Source organism: Dama dama, chromosome 4 (genome assembly GCF_033118175.1).
Source record: "Dama dama isolate Ldn47 chromosome 4, ASM3311817v1, whole genome shotgun sequence".
Lineage (NCBI taxonomy): Eukaryota > Metazoa > Chordata > Mammalia > Artiodactyla > Cervidae > Dama > Dama dama.
The window spans coordinates 66592289-66616548 of NC_083684.1; the positions used below are offsets into that span (position 1 = coordinate 66592289).

Sequence of the window (24260 nt, forward strand, 5' to 3'; positions counted from 1 at the left end):
TTTTTTCCAGTAGTCATGTATGGATGTGAAAGTTGGACTATAATGAAATCTGAGCACTGAAGAATTGATGCTTTTGAACTGTGGTGTTGGAGAAGATTCTGAGAGTCCCTTGGACAGCGCGGAGATCCAACCAGTCCATCCTAAAGGAAATCAGTCCTGAATATTCATTGGAAGGACTGATGCTGAAGCTGAAACTCCAACACGTTGGCCACCTGATGTGAAGAAGTGACTTTGGAAAAGACCCTGATACTGGGAAAGGTTGAAGACAGGAGCAGAAGGGGACAACAGAGGATGCGATCTTTGGATGGCATCACTGACTCAATGGAGATGAGTTTAAGTAAACTCTGGGAGTTGGTGATGGACAGGGCGGCCTGGCGTGCTGCAGTTCATGGGGTCCCAAAGAGTCAGACATGAATGAGTGACTGAACTGAACTGAATCACTCAGATGATACGTTGGGAGGAAACCTCAGTAATTGTAACCAGAGACTTGCTTACAACAGGGCAGCTGGCTTTTCTCTTAGGAAGTGAGTCCAGAAAGAAATAGGGAGACAGGAACCCACATTGTCGTTTATAACATAACCCCAGAAATGACATACCGTTACTCCTGCCAGAATCTGTTCATACAGATTGAGTTCAGTTCAGTTCAGTCGCTCAGTCGTGTCCAACTTTTCGTGACCCCATGAACAGCAGCACACCAGACCTCCCTGTCCATCACCAACTCCCAGAGTCCACCCAAGCCGATGTCCATCGAGTCGGTGATGCCATCCAACCATCACATCCTCCGTCGTCCCCTTCTCCTGTCCCCAATCTTTCCCAGCATCAGGATATATTCCAATGAGTCAGCTCTTTGCATCAGGTGGCCAGAGTATTGGAGTTTCAGCTTCAGCATCAGTCCTTCCAATGAATAGCCAGGACTGATTTCCTTTAGAAAGGACTGCTTGCATCTCCTTGCAGTCCAAGGGACTCTTAAAAGTCTTCTCCAACACTACAGTTCAAAAGCATCAATTCTTCAGTGCTCAGCTTTCTTTATAGTCCAACTCTCACATCCATACGCCTCTGTTAATTGTTGTTGCTGCTGCTACTGACGTGATTACGTTCTACTTTTCGTCACTGAGGAGACACCCATCTTCACACATTCGACAAAGGGCTTTTGAATATTCCCCCTTTTTCAACTTGCTGAAAACATCTCGGCTTCCCATAGAAGCAGCTCTGAAAATTCTTCTCCTTCCCTTAAGTTTTGTGAAACACTAACTTAGAACAGGCAGGAAGCAGCTCTGCTCCAGAGGAAGTCAAAGATATTTAAAGGCACAGAAAGGAAGCATCGCTGGACAGAAGGAGCAACAGACCCAAACCGGACTGGGGAGGGGTGAGGGGAGGCAAGGCTCCGCCCCCCGCTGGCCCCGCCCCTACGTACATGCGCTTCCGGCCTGGTCCCACCCTCTCTCCTGACGTCGCCTCTCGTTGGCCGCGGCGTAGCGCATTCACCCACCGCCGTACCGGATTATCCGCCCGCGCGTGCGCAGTATCCGGCAAGACGGAATTGAGTTTAAATGAGTGACAGTTTTTGTGAGTTTGTTTGTTTAAAACCCGGATGTCGTAGTCCCACGGCCTGTTGTCCTTCACACGCGGGTTTCGGGGGTCTCTGTGGACGTTCAAGGTACCGCCCCCATTTTCCCGTCCCCAGTGTGTCCTCGTATCGCGGTGAGAATGTCTGAGGTCCGTTAGCTTAGCTGCCGGGTCCCTGGGGCCCACGTCCGCTTCCTGTTAGCATCGTTCTAGGGTCCATGTTCTTCTCTGGCAGTTCTGCCTTCTAACGTGTAGAGACCGCTGCTTAAAGTCCTGCATTGCCCAACCCCTAGGTCCCTGATCCACAAAGAGGTGAAGGAGGCTCTATTCTGTATGGAGTTTGGTCAGGGTCTCGCCTGACCAAAGGGAGGGTCAGCCTAGAACGTGTGGTTTTCACAGGAAGGGCCTCGAGATCTGAAGAAAAGAATAAAAGTAAAAACACCTCGTTTGATTCTGTGTTCCAGAATCCCTGCTGTGTCAGTGGCCGTAGAGGATTTTGATTTGTACCTGTTGAGATCCTCCCTCTGTGTGGGGCTGTGTTACAGGGAGCTCGCTGTGGTTTTCTAAGTATTGAACAGCCTATTTTCAACACTCGGGTCACTTCCCAAGACTGATCTACCTGAGAAGGAAGACCAGAGGAGAAGGAAAGCAAAGAGTCAGAAATGACACGTTCCCAGGTAAGAGGCACAGTCCGTGTTTGTTCTGTCTCTCTTTCCTGAAATGCTGTTTCTTTGGACTTGATAAGCTCCTTGATTTCTGAACGGGTTTGTTTGAACCTACCCATAGTCATCATGCCAAGGGACCCATTGCCCTCCTGGCATATCGGTGTGACAGAAAACAGAGTGTTGCCAGGCAGAGAAGCTCACTCAAGCTTTTAAGTCCCGAGTTTTTATTGGGCTTTAGCTACATAGGTGGGATTGATAACATCTCCATCATTCTCCCCTCCTTAGAGGTTGGGCTAATCAGCCCACTTGGCTCAAAGCCCCAGACCTCTAGTCACTTCGTTGGTCTTTGTGAAATGCCCAGCCTCACAACCTGAGTCATCCCTTATTAAACCAGGGCCCACATAAGTCATCTTGTTAGCGTAAATTCTCAGGGCCCACGGAGTAATAAAGCCACTGCAGTCACTAAGGAAATTCCAAGAGTGAACAAACTTAGATTCCAAGAGTAAAAGCAAACTTCCAGAACCTGTGAACCAAAGCCTGCTAAATTCTGTTTTTCTTTTTAAATTTTAATATTTATTTAGTTTTGGCTATGCTGGGATTTTGCTGATGGTCTTGGGCTTTCTCTGTTGTGATTAGGAGGGGCTATGATCTTGTTGTGGAGCTCTGGCTCTAAGGCACGGGTTCAGTCGTTATATTAATACCTGGCAGGCTTGGAGGATGTGGGCTTCAGCAGTTGTGGCACACTAGCTTAGTTGCTCCGAGGCTTGTGGGATCTTCCCTGACCAGGGATGGAACCCGTGTCCCCTGCATTGACAGGCAGATTTCTCACCAGTGGACCATCAGGCAAGTCCCTAAATTCTTTATTACACAATGCTGAAACCTAAATCTTTCCTTTATGCCCTGTGATATTTTCTCCGCCTCTGATTTTTGATGTTCCTTTGGAATACCTCACCTGTTGCATGACTACAAAATATTATGTTGCGTTTCATCCTATTCTTTATTCTTCAAAATCATGTCCAAGTCTCTCTTTAGGTGAGCTTCTTCGGCTACCTTGTAGCGATTTTGCTTCATTTAGTTTAAAATTTCAACTAGTCTATACAGTGATAGCTTCATCTGTAATTTGGCAGGTTCCTTCTATTTAGGCTTTTTAGGTTTTTATATTCAAAATTATGTTAGCTCTCCTAGATACAGCTGAGACTTATATTTGAAATATCCATGTTTGTTTTGAGTTTCAATTGTTTTGAATTTGAAGTCAGTGAAGTCTTTATGTCACTACATTTTCCAAGTAAAACATGTGATTTTCAGACTTTATGTGCCTCAGTAAAGATTTACAGTTTCTTCACATAGGTCTGGAAATGTGTTCTAAATAGGTGTTATGGTATATTTGCTAATAAAATGTAGACTGTTTCTCATATTGTGTTTTTAATTCCTGTTACTAAAGAGGTAAAAATCTTTTCAGTGTACCCAGTTGGCTCAGCAGTAAAGAATCTGTCTGCCAATGCAGGAGTCCTGAGTTTGATCCCTGGTTTGGGAAGGTCCTCTGGAGAAGGAAATGGCAACCCACTCCAGTATTCTTGCCTGGGAACTCCCATGGATGGAGAAACCTGGAGGGCTACAGCCCATGGGGTCAAAAAGAGTTGGACATGATTGATGTGACTTAAAACACATTCATGCACAATTCGAAATAGTTGTTTTACCATACATGCTAAAATACACATGAGTTCAAAAGAAAAGGTAGATTAAAAATGTTTCTTCCAGAAGATGTGTTATTTACAGAAGACTGCTTTTAACTTACGTGTGTTTCTGTGCATGTGTGTATACAAGCAACACCTAGGGTATATATTACAGACATCATCATTTCATGAATATTTTTATTTATTCTAACCTTTGAAAATTGTACTTGCATGTTTTCCATGGCCTTAGATTGTTTCACTTTATGAAATGAACATATAGTTCCATTTTAATATATATATGCATGAAAATGTTCATATGATTTGATTGATTATTTTTCTTATTTTTTGTATTCTTCACAATTAGAGAAACTTCTATGAACTTTCATTAGAGTTGTTCCTGTGTATTTGTCTGTGTTTTATTCATTAAAGTCTAGAGTACATAAAGTGAAGTAAATTTAAGCTATTTAAGGAATGTTTGCTAAATATTTGCAGAAAGTTGGGGCAACAACATTATTGATTTTAAATTATTTCGGTTGCACATCCAAGACTCTGTAAAAACTTTCAGAAAGATATATAATATATCCTAAATAATTAAAATAATTGTTGCTGCTGAGGATGTTATCATATTAGATCTGTAAAATTTGTAGAACACTTGAAGCTCAAAAGTAAGTATGAATGCTTACCTTAGTATTGTACTTCCTTACTGTTCAAAATGGTCATTCATGAAGCACAATTTCAACATTACTAATTAAAAGAAACTTGTTAAAAATACTAAGAAAAAAAAATAAGGTTGTTAAAATAAACGGCACATTTGTCCCACTCATGAACTCTTGGATCAGAGTATGCTTTTTAAAAAGCAGCAGGTAATAACCTGTTTCCTTGATAGGCAATTCATTCTGTGTTATACAAATACAACACTCAAAAATAAATATGCCTTTGCTTATCTGATTATTTTAAGATTTTTCTTCCAGATCAGAATAGTTTCTGAATTTGTGGGCCATAGCTCATTTCTTCTTGGGTTCGAAATATGGTGACATTATTACTGTGTAAAAGTCATAGTATAGTATAACACCAGACCCTCCCCTGTATCAAAACCAGTCCTGTGTGAACTTGCTGTTGTCGTCTTTGGGCACATTAGGAAGTCTTCTCACAGTCACATGGCATATGTGCTTTGTATTTCAGGGACAGCTGATATTCCAGGATGTGACCATAGATTTTACTGAAGAGGAGTGACTGGACCTCCGTCAAGGGGCATTGTATAGGGATGTGATGTTAGAGAACTATAGGAACTTGGCCACTTTGGGTGAGGATCACATCTTTCCAGAATCCCTTATCTACTGTCAGGGTTTTGCTTCCTGCATTTCTAGAATGTCTCTTGGAATCTTCTACTTCTTATAATAGCATTTCAGATCCCTAATTTCAATGGGAAAATGGGAATTTGTGAGTTTAGAAAGAAGACTTCATGATGATTTATTATGATTCTAATTTCTTCCTTGATGTCATCTGCCTGCTTCCTCTAAGTTAGTGCTAATTCTGTACGTTCCGTGGTATAAAATGGTGCTACCTTCCTCTTCAAATCAAATTTCCACTACTTACTTTTTCCTTGTAGCACATGACCAGAATCTCAGAATTTGATTTTTATGTAGTGAGTGTTGTATGCTGCTGCTGCTGCTAAGTCACTTCAGTCTGACTGACTTTGTGCAACACTATAGATAGCAGCCCACCAGGCTCCCCCGTCTGTAGGATTCTCTAGGTAAGAACACTGGAGTGGGTTGCCATTTCTATCTCCCTAGTGTTGTGAGGAAATCATTTTCTAGGCTGTCTTAACATTCTGTCATGCATTCTCTCCTGACCTAGATACGTACTAGATTGGAAAGTGATGAATCTCTGTCAAAACCAATATTCCTTACTGATAAACAGGTCTTGTGGTTTCTCAGCCAAACCTTGTCGCTTTTCTGGAGCAAAGGAAGGAGCCCAGGAGTATAAGGAGAACGAAGACAGTGGCCGTATACCCAGGTATGTGTGAATGGATGGAGCTGATGACTCAGGTGAGAGGTCCAAGTATCAGTGAGGAAGTCATTCTTTGTCATGTGGTTTGAGAAGGTCTGCTTCATTGGAAATAATAGAGAAGTCTGGATTTATTTCTGTTGCCATCATAGACAGCTGTCACCTGCTGTTTGAATGTTGAGTTGAATGAGAGGGATAATTTCTAGGGAGGTTGATAAGTCCAGGGGTCCCCAAGGAGAGAGGGGTCTGGAATTCTCAAGGAGGAAGAAAGCACAAAAGTTTTATTTTTTCCTCTGCCATTCATTCAGTTCAGTTCAGTGGCTCAGTCATGTCTGACTCTTTACAACCCCATGAATCGCAGCACGCCAGGCCTCCCTGTCCATCACCAACTCCCGGAGTCCAGCCAAACCCATGTCCATTGAGTTGGTGATGCCATCCAACCATCTCATCCCCTGTTGTCCCCTTCTCCTCCTGCCCTCAATCTTTCCCAGCATCAGGGTCTTTCCCAATGAGTCAGCTCTTTGCATCAGGTGGCCAAAGTATTGGAGTTTCAGCTTCAACATCAATCCTTCCAGTGAAAACCCAGGACTGATCTATTTAGAATGGACTGCTTGGATCTCCTTGCAGTCCAAGGAACTCTGAAGAGCCTTCTCCAACACCACACTTCAAAAGCATCAATTTTTCGGCACACAGCTTTCTTCACAGTCCAACTCTCACATCCATACACGACCACTGGAAAACCCATAGCCTTCACTAGACGGACCTTTCTTGGCAAAGAAAACTATAAACAGGGGGGAAAGACAATCCTCAGAGTGGGAGAAAACAATAGCAACTGAAACAATTGACAGAGGATTAATTTCCAAGATATACAAACAGCTCATACAACTCAATACCAGAAAAACATACAACCCAATCAAAAAGTGGGAAAGAGACCTAAGCAGACATTTTTCCAGAGAAGACTTACAGATGGCTAACAAACACGTGAAGATTCTCAACCTCACTCATGACTAGAGAAATGCAAATCTAAGCTACAAGGAGATATCACCTCACACCGGTCAGAATGGCCAGTGGGGGCGGAGCCTCGCCTCCTCTCACCCGACCCCTTTCTGTTTGGGGCTCTGTTGGTCCTTCTGCCCAACTGTGCTTCCTTTCTCTGCTTTTCGCTGCCTTTAAATCTCTTTGATTTCTTCTGGAGCAGAGCTGCTTCTTGCCTGTTGTAAGTATGTCACACAAGTTAAGGCAAAAGATAATTTCTTTTTTCTTTTTCCTTATCCACAGCTATTTATTTAGCTGTGTGGGGTCTTTTGTTGCAGCATGTGGGATCTAGTTCCCTGACCAGAGATTGAACCTGGGCCCTGGGCATTGGGAACTGGACCAATGCTTTAGCCACTGGAACACCAGGGAAGTCCTGGCAAAAGAGAATTTTGAGAGCCGCCTCGATGGGAAGCCGAGATGTTTTCAGCAAGTTGGAAAAAGGCAAAATTCAACAGCTCTTTGTGCAAGTGTGTGAAGATGGGTGTCTCGTAAGTGCTGAAAAGTTGAATATAATCCCTCAGATGATCCATTGGGAGGAAACCTCAGTAATTGTAATCAGAGACCTGCTTACAATGACGCAGCTGGCTTTTCCCTTAGGAAGTGATTCCAGAAAGAAAGAGGAAGACCGGAATCCAGTGTCATCTGTAACATAATCACAGAAATGATGTGCCATTACTCCTGCCACATTCTGCTGATATAAAGACTATTCTGGTAATTCTTGTTGCTACTGGTGCTGAAGCAACCAGTTGCCCTCCTTCAACCAGGACTGAACAAGTTTCCAAGAAGCAGGACCTTTTATGCTAAAGCTGGGCAGGAAACTAGCCCAGTGGGGTGGGTCGAACACTTCAACTGCTCTTCAGTTCACTTCCCAAACACCCTCCCCACTGCTGCCTTTCTTTCCTAATCTCCTCACGCAGTCCCTGAAAGGTTATTCTGGAGAAGAGCTAACAAGACAGGAAAGAGAGTGCCACAGACAACTGTGTCCAAAGAGAGTACACCTTTCTCTTTAAATGTGAGATTAGCAACTTCCCTGGTAGTCCAGTGGTTAAGACACTGTGCTTTTTTCCACTGAAGGTTATGTGGGTTCAATCCCTGGTGGGGGACCTAAGATCTCAGAGTTGAAGATTTAATCATTTCTTACACAGAAAGCATTAATCAGTATAATATAACGGAAAATATATATCAAGTTAATCAATTGCTTATTAAAGAAAACGTGTTTAGGTGGTCCAGTGTTTAAGACCCCACCTTCTGATGCAGTGATTGTGGTTCCTTACCTAGCAGGGGAACTACGATCCCAAACGCTTTGGGCTGTGAACAAAAATGAAAAGATGTTTCTGAAGTATTTGTGAGTGAGGACAAATTCTAAGTTGGTCGTATTGATACTGATTTTCAAGATTAAAGTATCAATAGCTCAAATCTCATGGTTCCCTGCTGGAACCTCTGGTTCTGAATATGACTTTGGTCACTAAGAACTAGGAGAACATTCTCTAGGGAGTTGGCACTAAGGTGTACCTGCTCTTGCAGACTACAGTGGGAATCATGCGGGAATTTCTGTCTAACAGACATTGAATCCTAACAGTATACACAGGGAGTATTTGCCTCAAGATACTTTTTGAGAAGTTCTATGACATTTCAGGCAATGCGGTATGAAAATTTCACCTCCGTAAAATGACAGATGGAGAAATTCCCTCTCATTTTGAAATTCCCTCAAATTGAAAATCCTTCTCACATACTTTGGCTCCATGTCACTACTCATAATCTAAAGGGAGGCACAGTTCAGTAGTCAACTAATTTTTGGTAGAAACACTTCTCATGGTGACAAACTATACAAGCAGACACATGAAACTCCCTTCCTAAAAAAAAAAAAAAAAAAAAAGAAACTCCCTTCCTTTCTTAGACCTCTGTATTTCCTACTGCTTCCATTTGAGTCCCTGTCTGTCTCGAGGGACCAAGGGGAGTAGAACCTTCTGCAAGTATTTCAATAGTCTCTTTGGAGATGTTGGCATAAACTTTTAATTGTTGTTTTATCACTAGCAACTGAGCAATAAAGGTTTTCACAAACAATCTCAGTTCCCCAAGCCTGTGTCACATCGAAGCTACAGGTGAAAAGATAATTGCTATTCTGAGGGGACGTGAATCACAGGATGACAAGCCCTTATCTAGGGGTCTGGCTGCCTCCCTCACTGCCACAGGAGCAGCTTGCTGTGACCAGAACCCACTATCTGGGCAATGGGAGGACGTCAAGTGAGTAGTTTCTGTTTCAGCCTGAGGGCAAGAATCTGCAAGAAACAGGTGCTTCGGGGAGTCTCGGTTGGTGACCATACAGGAAAAAGGAAGTGTTCTGACTCAAAGTAATCCAGGGCCAAAGCAACACGGGAAGGAGGAATAATTCAAAAAATTAAATGGAGCTATTAAAGAGAGATTGGGTGCTACACCAGATATCAGTTCCCAATGCCTCTTAATGTATCTTAGTGTAATTCTTTTTGAAAAAATATTTATTTGGCTGTACGGGATCTTACTTGTGGCATATGGGATGTAGTTCCCTGACGAGGGATCAAACCTAGGCCTCCAAACCCAACCTCCCCCACCCGCCACCCACATTGGGAATGAGGAGTCTTAGTCACTGGGCCACCAAGGAAGTCACAGTGTAATTTTTGTGACAGTGATTTTTACTGTTGAATCCAAGCCATATGAAACCTGATGTTTAATGTAACTAGTGACTGGAATTGCAGAGATAGATCTGAAATCATGGAGTACCTTACAGAAAACATGCATCTTTAAGGTTACTATACCTGTGCCAATAGCAGCTCCATGATTAATAAAAGTAAATTAAAACTATAGGAATGATCTGTCTTTAATAGAAACAGTGTATACACTTGACAATTCTGTGCTTAGTCGATGAATCATGTCTGACTCTTTGCAATGCCATGCACTGTAGCTCGCCAGGCTCCTCTGTCCATGGAAGTCTCCAGGCAAGAATAGTCTCTTTCTTCATTCAGTTCAGTTCAGTTGCTCAGTTATGTCCGACTCTTTACAACCCCATGGACTGCAGCACGTCAGGCCTCCCTGTCCATCAACAACTCCCAATGTCTATTCAAACTCATGTCCATTGAGTCATGATGCCATCCAACCATCTCATCCTCTGTTGTCCCATTTCCTCCCACCCTCAATCTTTCCCAGGATCAGGGTCTTCTCAAATAAGTCACTTCTTTCCATCAGGTGGCCAAAGTATTGGAGATTCAACTTCAACATCAGTCCTTCCAATGAATATTTAGGGCTGATTTCCTTTAGGGTGGACTGGTTGAATCTCCTTGTAGTACAACGGACTTTCAAGAGTCTTCTCCAACACCACAGTTCAAAAGCATCAATTCTTCGGGGCTCAGCTTTCTTCATAGATCAACTCTCAAATCCATACATGACTACTGGATGAACCATAGTCTTGACTAGATATACCTTTGTTGGCAAAGTAATGTCTCTGCTTTTTAATACACTTGTCTAGGTTGGTCATAACTATTCTTCCCAGGAGTAAGGCTCTTTTAATTTCATGGCTGCAGTCACCATCTGCACTGATTTTGGAGCCCCAAAAAATTAACTCTGCCACTGTTTCCACTGTTTTCCCATCTATTTGCCATGAAGTGATGGGAACAGATGCCGTGATCTTAGTTTCCTGAAGGTTGGGCTTTGAGCCAAATTTTGACTCTACTCTTTTACTTTCATCAAGAGGCTTTTTAGTTCTTCTTCTCTTTCTGCCATAAGGGTGGTGTCATCTGCATAGCTGAGGTTATTTTATTTCTCCCAGCGATCTTGATTCCAGCTTGTACTTCTTCCAGCCCAGCATTTCTCAGTATGTACTCTGCATATAAGTTCAATAAGTAAGGTGACAATATACAGCCCTGAGGTGCTCCTTTCCCTATTTGGAACCAGTCTGTTGTTCCATGGCCAGTTCTAACTGTTGCTTCCTGACCTCTATACAGATTTCTCAAGAGGCAGATCAGGTGATCTGGTATTCCCATTTTTCTAAGAATTTTCCACAGTTTCTGGTGAAAGTTACTGTTGGTTGTGGGTTAACACTTCATTCATTACAACCAACTGAAACACTAAAAACCATTCACTTGTACTAATAGTCTTGTATCAATTTCATACATAGTTGAAATAAAACCTTAATAATCCATGGGATGATGCATGATTAAATACATATCAAAAGTACAGAGGAAGATATCATTTTTCTGATTTTTATGGTGTGTAAAACCAAAGCCTAGGAAACAGTAAACATGATATACACTAATTGCCTGCCTTTCCCAGAAGGGTTTCCAATACATTTCTAGGTTATCACAGAAGCTGTCTCAACATTCATGACGTGTTGAAGTTATAAAGGTACATCAGTGTTGTAGTGAACTGTGATGGTGTTCCTCTTTCAAATCAACTCATATAACTATTGAAAATTTATAACCAACTTCTGTCTTACTTTAATACATGAAAACATTCCATGATCACTTACATCATGGCAACCTCCCAATATTTCACATCAATGCCAAACACCTCCATTTAGATGTTCATTGTCCATTTTACATTATGGTATCCTTCATCCTCTAATGGAGAATAGACAGAAATGGTTGCAACACAATATGAAAAGGCTAATCTTTCAAGCATAAACCATCCAAAACCTGTTTGCATACACACTATAGAAGTGAAGCATAGTATGGATTATTTGAGCATTGAATTACATTCACTTCTAATAATCCCAAATCACGTCATTATAAACAAGCATACATTGCTAATAATTCTTTCTAAACGTCAATCTTCATCTCACGATCCATGCTAATATATCCATTTTCTGTGAGTTTTAACTATGGAGTACTCCCTATAGTAATTTTCCTTCAGAGAAACTTCGGAAAAGAGGATTGATGAAATACTTTTTAATAGGCAGTCTCTTATGTTTCTTTATATCTGACTTTTGATTAAATACTTTTCTTCATATTTATTACATTATTTCCACAGGTTTTGTGTATAAACTCTCAAAAGTTTTCTGATGCATGTTTATGACAAACATTTCATCACTTGTTCCATTACTACTGTTTTTCCCCGGTGTGTGTTCTCAGCTGTTTAGTGAGATGACCACGATGAGTAAAACCTTTGCCACAATGTTCATGTTTTTAAGGTTTCTCTTCAGTATGAACTCGCAGATGTGTAGTAAGAATTGAGTTATGATTAATGGCTTTGCCACATTCTGTACATTTATACGGTTTCTCTCCAGTATGCACTCGCAGATGATTACTGAGAACTGATTTGTGATTAAAGGCTTTGCCACATTCTCTACATTGGTATGCTTTCTCCCCAGTGTGGATTCGATGATGTGCAATTAAATTTGGACTCTGAATAAAGGCTCAGCCACACTCTGTACAATGATAAGGTCGCTCTCCACTGTGAATTCGCTGATGTCAAGTAAGCTCTGAACAACTGATAAAGGCTTTTTCACATTCCTTACATTTTAAGGTTTCTCCCCAGTATGAATTCGTTGATGATGGGTAAGAGTTGAGTTCTGACTAAAGGCTTTGCCACATTCTGTACATTTATAAGGTTTCTCTCCAGTATGAACTCGCAGATGTTTAGTGTGTTTTGATTTGTCATTAAAGCCTTTGCCACATTCTATACACTTATACGGTCTCTCCCCAGTATGAATTCGCTGATGTCTAGTAAGTGCAGAACTGTTCATGAAGGTCTTCCCACATTCTGTACACTTATAACGCTTCTCCCCCATATGAATTCGGTGATGTTTACTAAGATTTGAACTCACAATAAAGGCTTTCCCACATTCTGAACATTTACAACATTTCTCTCCAGTGTGAGTAAGCTGATGTTTAGTAAGAAGTGAGTGATGGACAAATGTTTTGTCACATTCTGTATATTTGAAAGATGTCTTTCCTGTATGAATTTTCCTACGTCTACTTAGATTGGATGAGGTACTAAGGACTTTCCCGTGTATCTTACATTGGTGTCCTTTCTGTGGATTTTGAATAGTTTGCTGTTGTACAAGTTCTGAAGACTGATTAGAAGCTTTACCATATTCACTACAATTATAAGTGTTCTCTCCAGTGGGAAAACTCTTTACAGAATGAAATGACATCTTATAAAAGATATTTCTACATTTATTACTTTTAGAATCCCTGTATGATGATTCAGGTACCTGATGTTTCATAAGGTTTGAGTCTCCTTCAACCTTATACCCAGTTTCATTGCTTGAATACCTTCTCACTCCACCATAAATACTCTTGTAATTACTGGGGCTGGAACTCATAATTAAGGCCTGACTAATTTTATTACATGTGGAAAGCAGTTCCGTATTAGCAATATCATGATGTGTATTGAACAATGACAGTTGGACTACATATCTTCCATTATCATCAACATTATACATTGTGGAAAGGAGAGGAAATATCTTTTGCTGGAAAAATAATGACTTCCTGCTCACAGATCTTTCAAATTGAGTATATTGTGAGTTTTGCCCCTCACTTTTAAATTTCAGGTGTTCAGACATGCTTGAATGTATGCTTAAATGAAGGCTACATTCAGAATTGTTTGCATGAGTATTTGCAGTAGAGACTAAATCACCTTCCAAATATATCACATTTCCTTTCAGAGAACATGTATGTTTCAAAAGGTGATGTAAATCTTTTTTAAAAAACGTACACTTCTCAGCAGATGTTGAAGGCTGAAATTGGTGTTTATCCCAGTTTGAATCATGTTCCTCATTTCTTTTTGCAGTAAGATTTGCCTTATGTGTAATTGTCTCAATTTCTTTATGTCCATATAAACATCTTCTCTGTCTTTCATATGCCCTCATATATTCTAAGTGTTTTCTTAAATTGAAATTTCTGAGGTGTAATCTTTCATATATTCCTAGGTTTGCTTTTGGAAACAAATCTTTTTTTCTTTTTTTGAAACAAATCTTTTATCCTTGGTTTTTGTGGCATCAAATTCCAGGTGTCTTGTGGAGGCATAGCTGAAAGATAACAAATAATAAGTAATTTTGCCTGCTATTCTCAGTGAATATCCTTAAAGAATTAGAGAAAACTGATAAACCCTTTACTAGCTCAAAAATAAAATAGAGAAGGGAGGATCAAGGTGCCAGAGTATCAGGAAGACACAGACTTTTCTCTCCACAAAATCATCAAGAATACATCAGAAATGGAACACTTCTCACAGAGCCAAGCTGGACCCTAGCAGAGGCCCTTGGAAATCTACAAGGACAGATACATTCCTGCTGAGCCAGGTAGGAGAAAAGAAAGAAGAGGCAAAAGGAAGAGGAGAGAAGTGGGATGGGGCCTGCAGCCCTGGGGGGACATGAGAGTGAGGAGCGGTCTCCACATCCGGGGAAGCCCCTCGTCGGGGAGCTCAGTTTGGACAGGAGGAGAGCCTCATTCTCTGTGGGAGAGAACATGGCAACCCACGTGTGGCAGCAGGACAGAGAGAGACCTGCACACGGGGTCCTGACCACTGCCCTGCCCACCCAGCCTGAGAGGCATGTCCACCACTGCAGACAAGGGCTGGGTGCTGAAGTGTGGGGTTCGGAGAGCAGATCAAGGCAGAGGATTGAGGTTGGCTGTGAGGAAACATCCTGAGGGGACGGGAGTAAGGGAGGGGCTCTATAAATGGGATGCTTGTGGAGGAAGCCTGAACCACCACAGAGCAGAGCACAAATCTCTGGACCAATCTCACGCACCAAGGTGCAGGCACCAGACGGATGACTAACGAGGTGCCTGTAGCCTTCAAAACAGAGACTACAAGCAGAAAACTGGACAAAATGAGATGGCAAAGGAATGTGTGACAGAGGGAGAAGCAGGCTAAGAACCTACAGGAACCACTAAATGAAGAGGAAATGGGCAATCTAAAGATTACTTCTTGATTTTAGTCATCCAAAGTGGAGACACCAAACATTTTCACAAATCCTAGCTGCCTAATAATTCTTTAGTCCACTTCTTGTCCAACATGTTTCAAAGAATGTTCTACTAGATGCTTCAACCTAAAAATAACACATGATATTGACAGAGAACTAATCATAAAGTGAAGACACATAGGAAAATATCTGAGGAAGCTCATTACACATAAGATAAATTAATAATTTCTTTTTTTTTAATAATTTCTTAAGAAATTAAATGAAAGAGAGACTTTGAAAATATCCTTGGAACACTGGAAATTCTGCTCATTACTCTGTGGAGACCTAAATGGGAAGGAAATAGAATGGGAAAGTCTGGAGATCTTTTCAAGAAAATTGAAGATACCAGGGGAACATTTCATGCAAAGATGGGCACAATAAAGGACGTAAATGTTATGGGCTTAACAGAAGCAGAAGTTCTTAACAAACGGTATCAGGAATACGTGGAAGAGCTATACAAAAATATCTTAATGACCATGATAACCAGGATGGTGTGATCACTCACCTGGAGACAGATATCCTGGAGTCTGAAATCAAGTGGACCTAAAGAAGCATCACTACCAGCAGAGCTAGTGGAGGTGGTGGAATTCCAGCTGAGCTATCTCAAATCTAAAAGATGGTGCTATGAACATGCTGCACTCAATATGCCAGCAAATTTGGAAAACTCAGTAGTGGCCACAGGACTGGGAAACGTCAGTTTTCATTCGAAACTCAAAGAAAAACAATGCACAAAAATGTGAAAATGACCACAAAATTGCACTAATTTCACACACTAGCAAAGGCAGGCTCAAAATTCTCCAAGTAAGGCTTCAACAGAATGCGAACTGAGAAATGCCAGATGTTCAAGCTATATTTAGGAAAGGTAGAGGAACTGGTGATAAAATTGGCAACATCCCTTGGATCATTGAAAAAGCAATAGAGTTCCAGAAAAACATCTGCTTTGGTTTTATGGACTATGTCAATGCCTTTTACTGTGTGGATCACAACAAACTGGAAAATTCTGAAAGAGATGGCGATACAAGACCACCTTACCTGCCTCCTGACAGATCGCTATGCAGGTCAAGAAAAGACAGTTAGAACCAGACATGGAACAACGGACTGGTTCTAAATTGGGAAAGGAGTATGGCACGACTGTATACTGTCACTCTGCTTATTTAACTTATATGCAGAGTACATGATGCATGAGCCCTGGGTGATCCCTGGGCTGGGAAGATTCCCTGGAGAAGGGAAAAGCTACCCACTCCAGGATTCTGGCCTAGAGAATTCCATGGGCGGCATAGTCTGTGGAGTCGCAAAAAGTCGGACATGACTGAGCACCGTTCACTTTCACTTTTCATCATGCCAAATGGTGGACTGGAAGAAGCACAAGCTGGAATCAAGATACAAGGAAAATATCAACAACATCAGATATAAAGATGACACCATGCTCATGGCAGAAAGCAATGAGAAACTGAGGAGTCTCCTGATGAAACTGAAAGAGGAGAGTGAAAAGCTGCCTTCAAACTCAACATTCAGAAAACCAAGATCATGGCATCCAGTCCTATCACTTCATGGAAAATAGTTGGGGAAACAATGGAAACACTGACAGACTTTATTTTTGGGGGCTCCAAAATAACTGCAGATGTTGACTTCAGCCATGAAATTAAAAGATACTTGCTCCTTGTGTGAGAGCCATTTCCTAGGTAGGTTGATAAGAAATCTAGGGGTCCCCAAGGAGAGAGAGGTCTGGAATACTCAAGGAGGAAGAAAGGACACACTTTTTACTTTTTTTCCTCTACATTCCTTAGGATGTATGGAATGTATCCTGCCTGAGGACAGTCTCTGGATTAAACCTTCTGGCTAATCCTGTTATCTTACAATGTAAATTATGGGAGTAGGTCTAGTCTTTACAAGGATTATATAACAATGTATCCTGCCTGAGGACAGTCTCCGCATTAAACCTTGTGGCTAATTCTGATATTTTAAAATGTAAATTATGGGAATAGGTTTGGTGAGGCCTTTACAAGCTCCAGACATTCTTTGGATTCATTGAAGAGTATATAACTCCATTGCTAACAATACTAAGCGGGTACTCTTGCTACCCTCTTCTGATGTCTATGTCAGAAGCTTTCTCTATCTCCTTTATACTTTAATAAAATTTTAGTACACAGAAGCTCTGAGCGATCAAGCCTCTCTCTGACCCCAGATTGAATTTTTCTCCTCCGGACGCCAAGAATCCTGGTGTCTTTGCATGATTCAGCTATAGCCTTTCACTTGGGAGGAAAAGTATGAGGAAACTAGACAGCATATTAAAAAGCAGAGACGTTACTTTGCTGAAAAAATGTCTGTCTAGTCAAACCTATGGTTTTTCCACTGGTCATATATGGACGTGAGAGTTGGACCATAAAGAGAGCTGAGTCCTGAAAACCTGATGCTTTTAAACTGAGGTGTTGGAGAAGACTCTGAGTCCCTTGGAGTGCAAGGAGATCACATCACTACATCCCAAAGGAAGTCAGTCCTGAATATTCATTGGAAAGACTGATGCTGGAGCTGAGGCTCCGATAATTTGGCCACCTCAGGCAAAGAACTGACTCACCAGAAAAGACCCTGATGCTGGGGGACATTGAGGGCAGGAGAAGAAGGGGATAACACAGGATGAGATTGTTGTATGCATCACCGACTTGATGGACATGAGTATGACCAGGTTCCAGGTGTTGGTGATGGAGAGAGAAGCCTGGTGTGCTGCATTCAATGGGTTTGCAAAGAATGGGACACAACTGAGAGACTGAATGAACTGACTGATAGGTATAATTGATTCTTTTCGGTGTACAGTAGTACAAAATTATAAAACAGCTGTATTCCAATTAGAACTTTTTCAAAAGATTTCTTTTTATAATCTAGAAATTCTTATGGTTTCAATCAACCATTAATCATATGGGTGGAAAATGTCCTAGGCTTTTGTGTGTGTGTGTGTGCTAGGCTTTTATGCCAATTTATTTTAAAATTCTATGAGGTAAATAAATATATTAAAGTGGTTTAAAAAATAAAAATAAAGTAGTTTAGCATTTTAGAATCAGGCCTGATACACTTCAGATATTTAATATGAAATCATAAAGGGAAAAGAGAAACTTGGAAGTAAACCTGAGATGTGCATTCTTTGATTTTCAGAAGGTTTTGCTTTCTGCAGTGAAAAAATTACTTGAATTTGAAATTTATTTAGAAGGTCCTATCTCTAGCTCCCAGTGGATAGGAAGTTATAAATCAGACAACAAGAACCTGTCCCCAGTATTCCTAGAAGTTTAGCAGTTTCTCTACCACTTTACTCACATGTTTTTCTCTAGAGGTAGAAAGAAACTTTCAAAGAACAGTCATACAGTTACTCATAAATGGCACAACTTTCCTAGGATCCCCAAGAAATGGAAGAGCAATCAATAAATGCAGTTTGTGATAAGCTAAGAGAAGACTTTTAGTTTACACTGTGATGGAGAAAAGTAATCACCGGAGATGAATTCATGCATGATTTAAGAAAGAGAATGGGGCAGGTGATCCATTTCTTTCACAATAGTAAAAATAAAGCCAGGTTTTCCAAACTCATTTCCACTGAGGCACGTCTTCCAAAACCACGTGACAAAGGCTGACTTCCTCTCTGCTCCTTGGACCTCTCATCTGAGTCCACTCACACCTACCTGGGTGTATGGCTGCTGTCTCCATTCTCCTTATACTCCTGGGGTCGTTCAATTCCTCCAGAAAGGTGACCAGGTTCGGCTTAGAGGCCACAAGACCTGTTCATCAGAGAAAGGGATATTTGTGTTCTTAGAGATTCATCCGTGTCCAATCCTGTATGTATTCGAGAGAGACAGGAATGCAATGGAGAATGTTAATGAAGCCTAGAAAATTATTTCCCCAAATACTATATTCAAAGCACTTCTACAACACTAACAAATACATAACAATCAAATCCTGAGATTTTGGTCACATACTGCTAAGGCAAAAGTAAGTGTGTAAATGTGAAATTAACAGAGCATGCAACTATTTAATACCACAGAACATATACAATTACCACTCACCTAGAATGAAGCAGGCAGAGTACATCAGGGAAGAAAAAGCTTACCAGCATAGCAAACCATCATGAAGCCTTCCTGTCTAAATTCACAAACACTCACTTCCCCCTAGAAAGCAGAGATCTGAAACCACTGTGGGAAGCAGACAATTTCAGAAGACATTCTAGAAATGAAGGAACCAAAACCTCGTGGGTAGGTAAGCGATTCTGGAAGGAAGTTCCCCTCACCCAAGGAGGCCAGGTTCCCGTAGTTCCCTAGCATCACGTCTGTGTACAAGTCCCGCTGACTGAGGTCCAGGCATTCCCACTCCTCTTGAGTGAAGTCCATGGCCACATCCCGGAAGGCCAGCCGTCCCTGGAATACAAAACACAGATGCCATGGGGCCGTGGGAAGACTTCCTTATGTGACCCAAGATGGAAACAGCAAGTTCAGAGAATTGGTTTTCCTTTAGGAGAGTGCCTGCTATTACAGAAGAATATGGCTTTTACACAGTGATATTTTCACCGTATTTTTAACCCCAAGAAAAGAGGATGAGATATGATCCACAAACTACTACAGAAAGTAGCATGACTAGGAAGAGGAATTATAAAATAAATATTGGCATACTTATTTTTGACTGTTGTACTCATGTGACACAGGATAAACTGTCTATCAAAAAAAAAAAAAAAATCCTGGAAATATTTTTTAAAAACACATTCCATTCCAAACATTCTGGAGTGGGACCAATGTGCCACATTTTTAACAAGCTTACTTGAGCTAGTAACGTTTAAAATTCTGCTTCATGAATGACCAATTTTTTTTTTTTCTTCAGCTAAGACAGCAAAAGAGATGATTTATTGTACACGTTACATTCAGCCGCAACTGAGAAGAGAACTAGTCCATAGTTATCACAGGTCCAGGGCAAAGGATCAAAAGGGACGGCTTTGATACGAGCAAGGTAGGTCTCTCAAAGGTGGTCAAGGCGATCAGAATGGCCATAGATGTTCCAGATCCATTGAGAAGTTCTAGATAGTAGGCATGCAGTCCACAATTTGTACCAGCGTCCCTGGCCTCTGGCTTCCCTTGTTTCTGCTTCTGTGGCTTCCATGGGTGTATAAGTTTACTTGGACCTCTGCCTCATCTTTCTTCTTTTGCGCTTCAGCCTACGCATTCGCTTCTTCCTCCACTTCGCTCTCATGGCGCAGAGGTTTTTCAAAAGATGGCGCTAAGGCCGAGAGCATGAATGACCAATTTGAAGAGCTATTAGGTAGAATAGTAAGGGAAGAATTCATCCTTAACTTTGAACTTTAAGTTTTCTACAGATTTTACAGGTCTCAGAGTAGTAACCTTGGTGGCAAGAATCATTTTAACTATTTAGCACCTACTATATATGCAGGTCAGGAAGCAACAATTAGAACTGGACATGGAACAACAGACTGGTTCTAAATAGAAAAAAGGAGTATGTCAAGGCTGTATATTGTCACCCTGCTTATTTAACTTATATGCAGAGTACATCATGAGAAAGGCTGGGCTGGAGGAAGGACAAGCTGGAATCCAGACTGCCAGGGGAAATATCAATAACCTCAGATATGCAGATGACACTAACCTTATGGCAGAACGTGAAGAGGAACTTAAAAGCCTTTTGATGAAAGTGAAAGAGAGTGAAAAAGTGGGCTTAAAGTTCAACATTAAGAAAATTAAGATAATGCCATCTGCTAACATCACTTCATGGGAAATAGATGGGGAAACAGTGGAAACAGTGTCAGACTTTAATTTTTTGGGCTCCAAAATCACTGAAGATGGTGATTGCAGCCATGAAATTAAAAGTCGCTTACTCCTTGGAAGGAAAGTTATGAGCAACCTAGATACCATATTAAAAAACAGAGACAATACTTTATCAACAAAGGTCCATCTAATCAAGGCTATGGTTTTTCCAGTGGTCATATATGGATGTGAGAGTTGGACTGTGAAGAAAGCTGAGCGCGGAAGCATTGATGCTTTTGAACTGTGGTGTTGGAGAAGACTCTTGAGTCCCTAGGACTGCAAGGAGATCCAGTCAGTCCATCCTAAGGGAGATCAGTCCTGGGTGTTCATTGGAAGGACTGATGCTGTAGCTGAATCTCCAATACTTAGGCCACCTCATGCGAAGATTTGACTCACTGGAGAAGACCCTGAGGCTGGGAGGGATTAGGGGCAGGAGGAGAAGGGGACGACAGATGATGAGATGGCTGGATGGCATCACCAACTCCTGATGGACTTGAGTTTGAATAAACTCTGGGAGTTGGTGATGGACAGGGAGGCCTGGTGTGCTGAGATTCAAGGGGTCGCAAAGACTCAGACTCGACTGAGAGACTGAACTGAACTATATTTCTGACAGTTTTTCAGAATCTTCAATGTGCAACAGAAATAATTTAAAATCAATAATGTTGCTCTTGCATCCTTTAGAAGAGATTTTAACAAACATTTTTTAAAATGGCAGAGCTGAAATTTTACATCAGTTTATGGACTCTAGAGAGTAATAAAACACAGACAAATATACAGAGACAACTCTGCTGAAAGTTTACAGAAAACTCTGTATTCCTAAATAATACTAAAAGCAAGAAACGTGTTAGTCACTCAGTCCTTTCCTATTCTCTGCAACCTCGGAGACTGTAGCCTGCCAGGCTCCTCACTCCATGGGATTCTCCAGGCAAGAATACTGGAATGGGCAGCAATTCCCTTCTCCAGGGACCTTTTCTGAAGAAAGAAAAGAAAAAAGAACTTCATAGCATGGGAATCTCACAGAAGCACAGGAACCAATGAACACCTGAGGTCATGGTGTAAGAAGTACATGGGAAAATGTATAATCACTGCCAGATATTTTGGCAACATTATGAAAGCCATTATCTCAATCTACTATGAAAAATAATAATTGTGCTATTCCACTGCATATATTCCTCCCATGACCTGTAACCTAATAATACGTATCCAGGTTACTCCTTGCCTAAGAGAACACATACACTAATCACCCTTTCCTCCAGACAGGCCACACAGTTTTCTGTAACTGTCGAGTGTAAACTCATTCTTATTGATTATTGGCTAATTGTTTCACTGTCTGAGCACATGGCACATGAGTGATGGGGTTATTGAGATTATATTTACCCTTCCTTAGTTTATGTAAGTCTCAAGGAATTTGGGTTGGTGGGTTTGGACACGTACACATGGGGTATAAAAGATTTTCACAAACGCTGGTCGGGGTCCTTGGCTAAGAGGAGACTCTGCCTTGGACCCACCTGTGTGGGTCCACTGCACTCCACTATCTGCATTGTCCTTCTGAGTGAGTTTGTTTCCTGGAACGCATGGCTAAAACATTTCCATTGGGAATCTCAGATACCAGTGACGCCCCGTGTTCATTTCTCACAAACGGAAGTCACTAATTCTTGAGAATTCATCATGGTCTACAGAAAGCCAGGATAGAGTGAAGAAAAGGCTGTGGGACACAAGGGAGAAGCAGCCTAAGAGCCAGTCTTCACCATTATAAGAAATAAAGGAAAAAGAGATGTTGACAACAACAAACCACCCAGGGAGAAAAATTAGAATCAGCGCATAAAGGTGTGCAGCTTCTCAGCCCAGCCGTTTCAGGAGGAAAAGCAGACACAGCCCCCAACCCGGGACAGGACGTTTACCTGAGAAGCTGCCATTCCCTCCTCTTCTGCCTCCTGCTCTGCGTCTTCTTTGGGGATATTATGTCCCAAACTCTCACACAGGCTGAGAAAATACCTTTAAAGGCATCCACACAGCTCTTTCACCTTCAGCTGCTGCTGTGAAAAAGAAGAGAACGTCCTCTTCCTCTCTCCCTTTTCTGAGCTCTTTTCTGACTTCCTCTGTCCCTCAGCTGTAGTGGGTAATCAAGATTAAGCTGATATGCTAATCACATCCTGGGTTTGGTGCTCACTTTCCCCACTCTCTTTGCAGACCACCCGAGAGTTCTCTTTGTTTTCGCATTAGAGAGACCAAGCCCCAGAACAATTCACAAGAAACAAGGAACCCAAATTCTGCGCTACCTGACTCTGCCTCTGAGGGTCTTTGAAACAATGCAGCAGGAAGACCGGCTTCCAGGAGCCCTGAGCTTGAGCCCTCAGCTCTGCCTGCCCCAGAGCTCTGGAGCGAGGGTTGAGAGCGGGATCTTCTAGAAACAATGAACCTCAGCCTGATTCCGGGGGAGGGGCTCTTTCTCGGATGGGTGTGGCCTGTGCCTGTGCTCTTGGGGGAGGGGAGGGGAGGGGTGAGTGTTTGGTGGGAATCACCTGGGGGCCCTGGGTTCCTGCAAGGCTTTGCTCTCAGAATTCTAGGAAAGATGGCCTGAGTCCTTAGTTTTGGTTTGTTTCTTACTCCCCTCAGTAACCTGCGACACAGGTTTGCACAAAATGATTTGCACTGTGACCACCTCTCTGCAGGTGGGGGGTCTGGTACATACAGCAAGACCAGGATCCGGGAGGTGTTTCCATCACAGCTTTCTTTGAGAATAAACCAGGGGCAGCAGTGGACGTTGGGTTAACAGTGTATATGTGCAGGGACAGATGCATTTGAAAATGATGCCCTAAAATCTATCCGGTGACCAAGCAAGGACATAATGATCAGCGTTAAGTCATAAGTGAACTTACCCATAAATTAACACATGAAACAGATTCTCTGGTGGCTCAGACAGGAGAGTCTGCCTGCATGTGGGAGACCCCAGATTGATCCCTGGGTCAGAAAGATCCCCTGGAGAAGAAAATGGCAACCCTCTCCAGTATTCTTGCCTGGAAAATGCCATGGACAGAGGAGCCTGGCGGGCTACAGTCCATGGAGTCCCAAGGAATCAGACATGGTCTGAGCGACTTCAGCTTCACTTTCAACACAGAAAAATGTTGCTTCTCTACTTCATGTTTGTATTTCCAGGCTTTATGAATCATCTGCTACAGTTTGTTCTCGGCTCTTTATGGAGAGTTCTATTTTTCATATCTTTAAAGGATAATTGACTAAGGAAAAATTAAAGATAGCATATCCATTTTTCTAGTGGTATATATTCTAAAAAATAATCACTGTCCATGCACCAGTACCACTATCTCAGATGATTTAGTTTCACAGCAGAATTGAAAGTAAGGTACAGAGCTTTCCCATATACCTTTTGTTCCCTCACGAGGACAATCTCCCTACTTGTGCCCCACCAGTGTATACATCTGTTACCACTGATGAATATACATAGACATTAAACAAAGTTTCTAGTTTCACCTTATGTTTCTCTTCTAGGGGTGTTCACTCTAAGGATCTGGGCAAATGTTTAATAACTTGTGTGCATTAAAAGAGTTTCACACAATGATTTCATGGTCCTGAACTCAGG

General features: G+C 41.7%; 1 long non-coding RNA gene across 1 annotated transcript; it reads left to right on the plus strand.

The window, feature by feature from the left end:
• The first annotated feature begins 1535 nt into the window (after window positions 1-1535).
• On the plus strand, window positions 1536-23020 carry LOC133054830 (uncharacterized). The gene is made up of 6 exons (XR_009692514.1): window positions 1536-1657; window positions 2031-2243; window positions 5087-5207; window positions 5825-5920; window positions 19731-19856; window positions 22853-23020. It is a non-coding gene; the product is annotated as an uncharacterized LOC133054830 (long non-coding RNA).
• The last annotated feature ends 1240 nt before the right edge of the window (window positions 23021-24260 follow it).